The 13,116-nt window shown below is 39.1% G+C and overlaps 1 protein-coding gene across 1 annotated transcript in view; it reads right to left on the bottom strand.

Moving 5' to 3' along the window:
• Window positions 1–12,241, bottom strand: part of LOC150077489 (uncharacterized) — a 73,159-nt gene extending 60,918 nt beyond the window's left edge. The window contains exon 1 of the mRNA XM_090386788.1: window positions 12,029–12,241. The gene's annotated coding sequence lies outside the window, so the exon portion shown is untranslated. The remainder of the gene's footprint in view (window positions 1–12,028) is intronic.
• Window positions 12,242–13,116: the final 875 nt, after the last annotated feature.

The following is a 13,116-nucleotide window of genomic DNA, read 5'->3' as shown; positions in this document are numbered from 1 at the left end:
ATTGAGTAAGCCATGGGAAACAACAAAAAATATTGCAATGCACGATGGACGAATATTTATCAAGTGACAGTAAAATATCTCTAATTTGATGTTCGCAGAACTCGACAAGGATTATGATGTCCAGATTTGTAACATCAAGACTTCTTATATTTAAGACGTTCGCTGCTTTCTGAATTTATATACGTTGTCGGATTTTCATCCATTGGAGAGAAAACCATTCTTATTTTTAGAACTTCATCCAATTTTAGAGAAGAAAAACCTGATGATTTTTTTGTCAAGAAACCTTCACAGGGGTCTGATTGAGTTGCAGTAAGAAGAAAACCCAAAAATTGTTTCTGCCCTGTCATTTACAGACAGACTCAATCTCCTGGTTATCTATCGCGGATGAAAAACGCTGTTGGAAAATCCCCCAGCGAAAGTGTTAAGTGGATACAATCACATATCTTTCAAAAGAATTTTAAATACTAATTTCAGTATTAGTGAGGCCAAATGATGCAAGTAAACGAACTTTTTCTATCCATTCCCTCCAAAGGGTTGTCTAATTATTCCTTGAATTTATTTAAGCTATAAACTTCCACAACAACAGATGGAAGTTTGTTCCAGCAACCAACTGCTTGAATTGCAAATTCAAGCATTGGGCAATTCAACTGCTTGAATTGCTCAATGGAAAGGCTTTTGCTTTCGTAAGACAGTGTTTTTAAATTGCGTGCAGTGGGACCAACAGCAAATTCTAAATGGGAAATAATCAAAGAAGCTACTGGGCTTTACATACCGACGAAGAAATACTATTCAAGGTTTAGACATAAATCGATGTCAGATGAACCATTCAGAAATGTGGCAGAGAAAAACGTGCATAGGATGCATATAGATTATCAAGTGATAGAGAAGCCTACATACAAGTCACAAAGGAGATTCGGCAAGCTAAGGCAGAATATGAGAAGTCTCTTGCGAAGAAAGGTCACAAAGACTTGTATGATTATACTAACAGTAGAAGGAAGGGGTTGAATCACATTTGGCCACCTGATGCCAATGGATTAAGCGTTGATGGCTATGCTTAAGCTGCTTCACACATGAGGAATTCTTTATGGGAGGGAATACCAGAAGTTTATCAAACTCCATTGGGGAACTAAATGACTGTGTCATAACTGAAAGGAAACTGGAAGAAAAATTGTTGAAGCTGAACATACAAAAAGGCACCTGGGGTGAACTGGATTTTTCCAATCATAAGGAATGCAGCAAAGGAGGGAAGCAAACCTTTAGCCATAATTATGAGAGCATCTTTGGATTCAGAGGAGGTCCGTATGGACTGGAGAGGTGCTTTTATAAATTTTACAATTCATAAAAGATCCCTTTTATAAATTGTATCCACAATTTATAAAAGGGATCAAAAGTTGTCATGAGTAGTTACAGACCAGTTACCTTAACATCTGTTCCAGGGAAAATAATTGAGTCATTGGTTAAAGAAGTAATGCAGGACCATCTGGACGGATAGGCCATAATACTGTGGTCACAGCATGGATTTGTTCAAGGGCGCTCTTGTCTAACCAATCTGATAGGTTACTATGATGATGCTGTGACCAAGGAACTGGATGCAAAAAATAATTTTGATATCATATACTTTGATTTCAGAAAGGATTTTGACACTGTTGCACATAAAATACTGCTGTACAAGATGAAACGATGCGGTACTAAGGTCAAGCTACTCCTATGGATAAAGGGATGTTAAGTGGAAGAAAACAGACTGGTTATTTATTAATGAACATTGCTCCTCATGAATTAATATTAGCATTGGAGTTCTCCAGAGTTCAGCGCTGGACTTGTTTTCAGTATTTATTAATGATATCCATGAAGGTATATTACGATTAATATCAAAATTTGCATATGAAACGGAAAAGACCTGAGGGTAAATTGTGCAGTCAGATATGAAGTTCTCTGAGCAATGCAAAAATACTGCCAGGACAGCCCATGGGGTTTTGTCAATGATATACAGAAATTTTGCTAAGAAGGTGATTATCCTTTTGTACAAGGCCATGGTTAGGCTGCATCTTCAGTATTGTATACAGGTCTGAAGACCTCACTCCAGGAGGGATGTTGATCTGCTGGACCAGGTGCAGAGAAAGGCAACCAGATTTCTGAAAGGAACATAAGGGTGCTCTTACCTAGGAAGAGCTTCAGTTCTGAAAATGTCAGCGTTTGGAATTTAGGCACTTGCAGGGTGATCTGATTAAAGTGTTTATGGCCTTTATTGAGTAAGCTGAATGTCATTGGCATTCAGTCTCAATTCACACGAGGGGACATAAATTGAAGTTCAGGAAGGGTGGTTGCAGGGTTGATGTGAGGAAGTTTGCCTTCAGCCAGAGGGCGATTGTTAGAACAGACTTCCACATGTTGTGGAAGTGGATGGTTTGAATAAATTCAAGGAAGAAATAGACAAATTCTTAGAGGGTGTGAATGGGTGAAGTGTACTTTTTTTTTTGACTGATTGATGTGCCGCTATTACTACTGCTAATTTGCAGAACTAAAGCATTTCTTGATAAGAGTACCCCCCTTTGTTCCCCTCGCCAATCTCGTTGGCCTTTTCTGTAACCGTTAAAGCGGCTCTACACTGTACAAGTGAATGGTCAGGCCACATCTTGAGTACTGCATATAGGTCTGGAGGCTTCATTTTAGGAACAATTGGATAATCACCACCTTATGCCTACTAGCAAAATTCCTGCATATCATTGACAAAACTCCGTGAGCTGTCTGACAGTGTCTGCACTGGCTAGAAAACTTCATATTGGACTGCACAATTCTTCGTCCTTTTCACTTTCCACTGCCTACTTGAGTGTAATACCACACAATCAATACGCTACTGAGGGATTGCTACTAGCCATATGCAATACTTTGCATTTCTCAATGTTAAACTTCCGTTGCCACCTCTCAGCCCATCTCATCAACTTTACAAGATCCTGTTGCAGCAGAATTCCTTCTTTACTGTCATTACCACCGTGCCAACCTTTGTACCATCTGAAAGACTTAAACATTCTGATAGACCCTCATTAATAAATACAAAAAACAATAATGGGCTCAGAACCCAAGCATGTGGGAATCCACTAATAACATTAGTTCACGAAGAGCTGTGTCCATTGATAACCAATCTTTTCGCACTCAACTTTCCCTTCATCCAGTAACTTTCCCTTAATGCCACACTGCCCCAATTTGTACGTCAGTCTGGTGTTCAACAATATCGAAAGCTTTCCTTAAATCCAAGTATACGATACCAAAATTATTTTTTGCATCCTGTTCCTTTGTCACAACCGAAGCTTCATACCATTCTCTTTCCTATAAAATAATCATCCAATTTCACTTTAAAAACTTCGCCAAACTCTCCACCTTCACCAACAACTTGGGGGTACAACTTATTCCAATATTCGACAGCCCGCTACCCTTTGGTGAACTGTATGAGATTCAGTTCTGTTATCCGTATGAGTTTGTGTCCCCTGTTTCTTGTCTCAAACAAAGGAAAACAGACCTTCCTCATTCATTTTGCCCAATCCCTTCAGTTCCTCATACACCATAATTAGATCTTCCTTAAATGTTCAGTTGTCAAACTTTGCACTTCACACCTTCTTAGCAGCACTTCACATGTGCATCGCTTTTCATTCATCACTAACCTATCTGGTTTATGTTCTTTGAACACTAGAATTTCTATGTAATTGTTTAGGTGCGGTTTTCCACGACTGAGTACAATATTCCAAATGCGGTCTAACCATGGCCTTGTAAAGAGAAATAACGACTTCTTTCTCCCTACTAACAAAGGCCCCTGTAAATCCAAAACAATTTCAACGCCTCAAAAACGGCGGCGTACACTGATCCAGAAATCTTAAAATGCAATTTCTTGAAAGAAAAAACGAAATTGACTACGCAAGTTCACAAGGAATTTCGTACAAAGTTTGGCAAAACTCTACCGAGCAGACATTAAAGCTCCGATTGGGCATGATAACAGGCAAACTGAACAGACTTAGGTCAGACAGTGTCTAGTAAAACCGATTATTTTGGGAACAGTGCAAAGTAGCTGAAGTTAGTGTTTTGTGCTGTAAATTGCAGAAAGGTGTACAGCCGTTCTTGTTCACATAAAGAACAATCCCACAGTCTCGTCTATGCGGCAGAATCAACTGAACCAGCAAATTGTGGGACGTAAGAGGACAGGATTATAGTTGCCTGTAAATTGTGTTCTCTGGTCGATTTGTTGTTTTTACTGATGGAAAAATTCGAATTTCTAGGAGGAAAAAAAAAACTATTCAGCAACCTTGTGAAGAAGACCCATAAAAATTCCTCAAGTCATTGATGAAATTCGAACTCTGGTCTTTTCCACCCATTATGGGGCGGGCGACGATTCTATCAACAGGATTAAATGCCATTCTAGGTCTCCAGAAGGTAATCTAACCAAACATCCGTAATGAATAAATATACAGAATTCCATCTGGTACAATTTGCCATAAGAGAACAAAAAACTATAGAGCTGAAATAACTTTCCGAAATTACCCTTCGATTTTAGTCGAAAGTGTCAGAGGATCGTTAATGTCTAATGGTATTAAAACTAACTTAGTCTTGACAATTGAATTCCCCTTTTTTATAGATCATTTTCAAAACAGGCCTGTTGACAGGCCTCTAATTGGAAATTTCTTTGCACACAAAAGAAATTTTCAGAAAGTTTGTAATAGTCTTTAGTGTGATATTTTAAAGAAGAACAAAACATACTGCAACTAACACATTTTCCCAATCATTCTCTTCCTGACATTACACCACCCAGATGGTCGCCCATTATATTCTTCTCACGATTTAAAAATAATCACCCTCACCATCATCCTGTCCTTTCAAGAACTGGTTTCTTTTGTACTATGACAGGTTTATAGTGATTATAAACCATGACTTCTAGAACCGTTTAAACTTAGAAGCTAAATTCACGGATAGACAATCCTCAATTATCTCTATTGAGGAGATATAAATTCTCAATAGAGATATATGCTTCCCTCCCCTGAAATTGAAGTATCAGCATTTAAGGAATTGGTGGCGGATATTTGAGAAGTTGAAACTGTTCATGTAAGACAAGGTTTCTCAAACTGGAAGGTAGAATACAATATGTGCTATGGTCAGCAAAACTGTGGATAGGATTTTCATGCAGTAGAAAGTCAATAATATACAGAAGCAAAAGAATGAGAGAAAGAACTGAATCTTGGGAAACATTTGATATTTCTTAAGATTCAGTACAAGTGTAGAAGTTACAAGACAGACATACCATCACCCGCAGTGAGCAGTCAGAGAGAACACTGAATATACAATTACAAAATTGGCAAACGATAAAATAGAATCTTATTTAGAAGAATTATGCTAAAAAGGAACAACACATTTTTAAATGTGAAGAGCAACTTTCAAACTTTTCTATTGATTTTTTCATAGATGGGTAACATAAGCCAGAAAACCACCAGCGGAATCCATATTGGCTATCATTGATCAGATCGAAGTTTTCTAGATAGTTTAAAGTGTTGGCGGTTAATTGATTTCTCCATTAATTTAGAAAGAGAAGTGGGAGGGATTTTCCACCCTTTTTAGGAACTGGCTGGATGTGAGCAAATTTCCAAGCAGAAGGAAAAACAGAAGAGAAAAACAGAAGTGAAAGAAGGCGGCACAAAACAGGAGTAAGTTCAGAAGCACAGGTTTGAGAACAAGTGCAAAAATACTAACAGGACCTGGAGCTTTCTTAGCATCAAAATTCAAAATCCTTTTGACATCCTTTTGAAGGAAGACCATAGGAGGCATTGAATGAAGTGTACTGGGAATTGAAAGGTGGTTTACCAAGATCAATACACGAGTTGGAAGTAAAATACGGTGCTAGCAGGTCAGCTTTATCTTTGGTTAAAATGGTAACAGAACTATCTGGTTTTGACGGAGTTTGGAACAGAGATGGACAAAAGTTCCGTGTAGTAGCTTTAGCAAGAGACCAGAATGATGCCGACCGGACTAGCCGGGTGGGTAAAGTGCCTGCCTAGCAAACCAAAGGTAGCGGGTTCGAATCCCGCCTCTGGCTTGGATCAAAGTACTGCAAAAACCTTGGGAGGTGCATTATGACCACAGACGCCGATGCGCCAACAACTACCAAATAAAAAAAAACTGTTCGGCTATCATTTGGGGAAAAAAAAAAAAAAAGTTTTCCTGTTCGAAATCAAGTTTGGACTGATCAATAATTGATTTACAATTGTTGGAAGATTTGGTGTAGGCAGAAAATAAACCAGGAGATTTGTAAACAAGCCATTTGCGATATGCAACATTCTTCTATTGGACAGCCTTAGCACATTTATTGGAAAACCAAGGTTTAATAAAAGACGAGATTTTAAGGTGGAGTGTGGAAGAAAGGGTTCCATCCATTTAATGATTTCACTGACACGATCTGAGCAAACGTTGATATCAGAAGATTTGAAACAGTAATCCGACCAAGGCAAAGAATAAAAAAATCTCGCAGATCATTCCATTTTGCATTCTTGTAATGCCAAACAACACGATGTTGTTAATGGCCACGATAGAAAGGCTCCGCTGGAATAGAAACCATTGCCATGTTGTGATCTGAAGTACCTAGAGGACAATTTACCTCGATCGTGTGTTCTCAGAAGGGTTGTTTCGGAGAAAAAGATCAAGGGTATTGACTGCGTGATTAGGATTATCTTGTATTCTGGTAGGTAAATGAACAATCTGGGCGATTTCATCAGCAATTACGGAAGCATCAGCATCTCGGCCAGCTGAGTCTTTGTGAACAGAAAACAGCCACTGGAGTAGTGAACATTAAAATCACCAAGGAAAATTACCTCACTGTTAGGAACGTTGGACTGGAGAAAGTCAAGTTTCAGAGAGAGGCAGTCAAAAGTTCCAAGTGATTAGTGGAGTTGGGATAACGATAGAGGCACCAGATAAACATAGTTTAAGCCAGAAATGATCGAAAACGGAAGATTCTAAATTAAAGTCTCTCGCAGGGAATATCTTAACGGATATTTGCGCAAGCACCACCTTTGAATCGAAATGAATTATACAGCGAATAATTTGGACAATTGAGATCAGCAGTGGTTGAATCAACCGATAATTGGGATTCTGTCAGAAAAAGTACATAGGTTTTTGCAGACTAAGTGGAAACGGACATCACTGAGATTAGAGCTGAGACAACGTATATTTATGAAATGAACGAGGAAGTGTTTGAGAGGTTTAGATCTTTCCTCAGATAAGTTTGTTCTATTAGTTTGACAATTCATGACGTATTCAGTGGTAAGAAAATGTGTGGGGGGGGGACATGCTATATGACTTAATTAAATTTTTTGGACATGGCATACACACAGTAAGAATATACGCAGCTGCTTGGCATTATGTGGTCTCCACAATGCGCCCCTTGCGGCATACAGTACTGGGACTTCCTCCAGTCATTGCCTGGAGGAGTACAGGCAGCGAGATTATACACTAGCTGATCTAGAAGCCTCCTAGAGTTTTACCAATGGGTTCGGTCGGGTGGACTATCTAACAGGCGGCCTGTAAACACCGTTTTGTCCATCATAATCTCAAAATACATCAATCGTACTGCGTGATGGAAGAGGGTTTTCCGGAGCTCTGTTCCAGTAAACCTTCTGCCATCACGCAGAATGATTCATGGACCGGTTGATGAGTCACCATTTAGTAAAGTGAAATAACTGAAGACTATTCTCGATGTCTTTATCGAAGCAAGTTACGCTAGACAATGTGCGCACGCATATCTGTTTTCGAAAATAAATAAATAAATAAATAAAACAAACTGACAGACATATTCATTGAAAACCACTTACAATTGCAGGGTAGCATCTAAAAATCCATTAGATTTTCGGAAAAAAGTTTCAGTTAAAGTCCAAATGGGCAAAACATTTTTTCGCATACAAACATTTATTTAAAGGATGCTGCTTGTTGTAATAATTAATAAAATATTAAATTCAATAGTATGGACAAGGATGTTAGCTCGGGACTCCTTTGAGTACGTCTATGAACACAACGCCTTAAAAGAAAGGGCGAAAAAAATCTTCCAAATAATTTCTTTTGAATTCCGCTCTGTTAAAAAGCAAAAGATTCCTGCTGCATTCCACGTTTTCATTAGTCAAAGTTAGTTTCTTTTTAGAAATATTTGGCAACCATTAGAATGAAAGAACCCAATGGATTGTTACTGTATATATTGTAGATAATCTACGAGACTGCCACGCACAAGTGTCTTTCAGGTGTAATTAGGCAATGCGACTGAAGTGGAACAGACAAGAGAGAATGACCACGGCTGTCGAACACACAGATACTTTCATTGATTAATAGCAGATACTCGAAGGATAATTAAGCAGAAACAACAGAAAGGAACAAGCGAATGTATATGTTAAACTGGGAATAATTAAAGACGAACTATCCACGCGGGCGGTAATGGTTGGTTCGTTCTTAACAATTAGCACGGTTCCATTGAGTTATGGGGCAATTTTCTCAGGCCCTAATGCTCACATGGAAAGAATTATAGGAATGTTGGAATTGGTCATTGGAGTAGATTTTTGTAATTTGCTATTGCTAACCCTTCGCCACCATACTTAAAAGAATTTCGGAAAGATAAACTGCTTTTACTCACTGCTGCGATCATTATGAGTCGTCTGGGATCGCGATTTCTGTGCCAGGAATTTTTCTTCTAGGTGTTGGTTTACGTTGGAGAAAGAAGTTTTCTCCATTTGTTTTCTCAGGTACATAAACGAGAAAAAGAAAAGCTCGCGTCACATTCCTTACGCTCGGATGTGTCGCGAATCAACCATCCTTCGATGCTCATCAGCGAAACCAAATCCTTCTCTCTGTCCCATTTCTGTCAGCAAGATCTCGTTTAGCGAAGAAATAACAAGAACACACGCACACGAGAATACCAACTTCAACCTACTAACGTCCGGTTTTTCCTCAAAATGACAGCATCTCTGAACTCACTAATGGCTACGACCAAACGATCTTCACCACCAACGAGACTGTTAGCAAGGAATCAATAGAACGTTCGCATCACATTTTGACACTGTGGACAGGCCTGTTACTTCCGTTGCATTTCTCCTTAACACTTTCAAGTATTACACACTGGCTAAGACTGTTAAAAGTGACACCACATTAAAGACTGTTGCTCTCCTTTGAAGTAGTATCTTTCCACATCTCAGAAATATAAGCTTGTGGCGATTAAATCATCACATATCTTGTTAAGACCCAATGGGATGTTGGAAGATACATTTCAGAGACCATCTGAGTATTCAATCACCCTTTAAACCCAGAAAGAAAACTATACTCTTATTTAAGAGAGTGGAAAAATTTGAACGTATAAAATTAACTATAAAGATAAAAGTTACAAAATACCTTAAAATGTATGTAGTTGAAGTAGTCGGTTCAGGAATGACTATTCACACCAGTTCTGATTCTTTAGCGTTTCATTTGGCTGCATGTTTTTTTGTATTCATCTGAAATCTTGAAATCGCGTTTTAAGTCTTCTTGTCATCTCGCCTATGTATATTTCCCCCACAATTTACACTTATTTTGTATATTTGAAGTTCATACTTTTCACAGATTATTTTTTTTTTTTTGTTCGGCAGTAATTATGTATAGGAAGTATCACTCAGTTATGGTACCGTTGCAAGATGGTCATCAAAACAGGATTATCCAAGATCTGGTCAGTCAATTGAAGTAATTATCATAGTTAAAGAAAAAAATTAGAAAACAGGACTTAAGTGTTTTTACTTGAAAAGGGACTTGTAATTTCCCATGGAAGCATTTTAACAATAATACACAAGAATTTTGGAATGTGTAAAGTTTATGCATGATGGTTCTTCAGAAACCTTCCAATTTAAAGCAAACATAAGGCTGAGCCATCGAAAGAGAATTTAAAATTAAATCTCGCTAATCCAGAAAGCCTTTTATCCCATTTAGTGACTCGTAATGAAACGAGCCATCAAGCTGGAAAAGTGCTGGTTTCAATTTTCTGGGACACAAAAGGATTGTTGTTAATTTGATTCCGTTGAACGGAAACCCAAAAGGAACGATAGCCATAATTATACTGTCGACTGTAAAAATGTTTCATCAACAAAGCAAAACACTTCGAATACATCACCATTCATAGTGAGTATCGGAGCTCTTATTTCTGTGAATCGAACATAGCAGGTACGCAAAAATTGGGAGATAACAATATCGTTCATCATATGGACTCATTCCATGTTCCAAACATTTGTTTTCCTACGTAGAAAAATAGTTTATGGTGCTCATAACTCAGCTTAAGACACGCAATCAAGATTATCAAAACAACAAAGGGCTAATTTTACCAACGACTAATAAGCAATCTTTTTCGTCCCTCATGGCCAACGTTATTTATCATAGATATGGTTACCGAGTCTAATGGACCATTCTACATATTTATATACTATGTGTTTGCGTATATATAACTATGGTAGTGTCCCTCATCCAAGAAAAACACTTAAACTGGTTATAAAAGAAAATGCAGAATTATTTATAGATGGGAGTCAGCTGTACAGACCTGGGCCGACATACGAACAACGAAGACGTAGTTTATTACCACGTTATGGGCATACCGCAGACACTCCAGATGCCAACCCATGCTCTGCATGAAAGAACGTATAACGAGGGGTCAGCAATCCGGGTGTTGAGAATTACTGAGGGTTACACAGTCTTCTTCTGATATGTAGCTAATTTACCGCTTCTGATTTATGTGGGCCGCTTGGAGTCAGTGTCTTTCAGGTTGCATCTGGACAGCATCTAAAGGCACGATCTAAGAACAGACCTTGGTTAATTACGATGCTACTTACAAATGAAATGCCTCTTTCTCCTCACAGGATTCCTTCGTGTTTTGTTTTGGATTCTTCAAACTGTGCTCATTCCGAGAAGGCCATAGTTAATTATTTCGGAATAATTTATTGGAATTATCTTAGAATTGACTAACCCTTACGCGTACAAACTAAATGCAAGATTTCAGTTGGAGAACTTAATGAATAGCGACGAAGTAGATTTGGTCGACTGGAGGGATCGTTTAAATTAAAATCCCTCCAGTTTAAAACATTGCCTTGCAGAAGATGCCGGTTAATAAAGATGCCCTTAAGCAGAAGGTTTACATTTGTTGCTTTAATCCACAATCTCATTTAAGACAGATGTATGGATTATTTACTGTTTGATCCTCCATCCAGAATTATCGATATCTTCAGCATACGTTCTTTCAAAGAAAGATCCAGCATTGAAACCATTAGCAGCATCTTTGATATTTTAGAGAATTGAATACCACTTAAAATGCCTCAGCGATAAACGCCGGAACAGTAGTTGTTCTCTCAATCAATCAAAAGACAACTTCAACAGTTTCGCAAGTCCATAAACATTACGGATACCGGAAAAGACAATTACAAAGTTCAAATAGCGCCGTGTGCAACGTATTAAAATAGAGTTTATAAAATACTCCGAACGCGATATTTTACATACATTTTCTCATCTGTTTATAACCCCTTTGGATTGTTCCAAGCCTTTATGTGGGTACATTAACCACGAAGGTGACATAAGCAGATCAGACCTCGTTTTATATTTGACCTTTCCGCCCACATAACCCCTGTATAATCTCTATGTGCGTTTCCTGCCTTTCTATTCCACCATATCCACGTATTCCACAAACCATTTTCGCTTAAAAGCATCCGACACGCCAACGTGGTTCAAGGACTCGATTCAAACGCCGTTAGGGAGGTCTCCAATGAGAACATTGCGACTGTTCTTCGACCAACACAAAGCACGCCATTCACGTATTTAAGATGACGGGAGAGAGAGAGAAAAAAAAAACGCACGCAGCATCGAACGTTGCATGCAACAAATGGGATGGATGGATGCTTCTATTGCTTCGAGTTCCGCTAGCCAGCGTTCGCTCGCTAAGCCTCGTGCCAGTAAGAAGCGGCGACGCAAGAATACCTGCGATGAGGAGAAGATAAAAGTAAGAAAATCTTACCTTCTGCTGGAAAACAGTTCCTGCCGACGCTGCGTGCGAATCGCTACTAAGCCTTTTCACCACCGAAATAAACACCAAAGGATGGGGGAGAATGCATCAGCAGCACAACAACAACAAGGATCACACTCGCGCACCATAAGTGGCTTTCTCCTCTTCTTCCCTCCTCGGCTCGCGTTCAGCCTCCTGGCGGTCGCTCAGTACACTTGATCACGTGATCCGTGTGGTTTAAACGACGCACCGCACGGAAAGGTGTAGTTCACGGTAGAACCAGCGTGCTTTCTGCCGATAGGTGGCGCAGCAAAACTGACAGTGTTCATTAGTATCTCTCTCTCTCTCTCTCTCTCGCTCTCAAGATCTCCGCGGTGGTGCGTAGTTCTACGACAGGGATGCGGAAGCGAAGAGGAAAGCTGATCGCGACACATGAACTACGCACGTGTCGGAAGGAAGTCCTGTTCCATGACACGCAGCAGACAGTCGGGGGGCGGCGTGCAGTCACGAGGGAGGCATTGTAGTGGCATTCTGATTTCATGACTGAAAGTTTACTCGGCAGCGAACAGTAAGCAATTATAATATGACAGTGGGACGATGGACCGCGACAGACTGAACGAATGAGGAGAAGTACAGGAAAAAAAGGTTTAAAAAAAAGTAGTGTAAATAAAGTTTTAATAAAGAGTTCGATTCTCATCCTTGGAGTTCAAAGGTGTTGGCTTTAACGAAGTATGGAATCTAATACACCTTGAACTAATGCCATTCTAAAAGAGCAAAATACAAAATTTTAATGAAAATCCGTCTATTAGGAGAAGAGTTATTACATGCGGACGGACAAATAATAATTATCGCATTTCTAGTCCGATTTTGATGAAATTAGGAATGGCTTGACAATTATTTCTAAAACGGCCAAATATAAAATTTAATGAAATTCCATCCACTAAGATTGGTCATTACATGCGGGCGGGTGAACGGACAGAGAGCAGCTGCTTTACGCGCATGTGCTACTGCGCCTAACTAGAACCTGGTACGCGGCGCACTGGAAATAATTTTCTTTTTTTCAACAGACGTCGTCTGCTACTATAAGATCAACATCAGCA

This window comes from Mastigoproctus giganteus, chromosome 12 (genome assembly GCF_048544385.1).
Source record: "Mastigoproctus giganteus isolate SK-2022 chromosome 12, ASM4854438v1, whole genome shotgun sequence".
Lineage (NCBI taxonomy): Eukaryota > Metazoa > Arthropoda > Arachnida > Uropygi > Thelyphonidae > Mastigoproctus > Mastigoproctus giganteus.
Note: the sequence above shows the minus strand (reverse complement) of the source record. Positions and strands in the feature narration are given on the sequence as shown.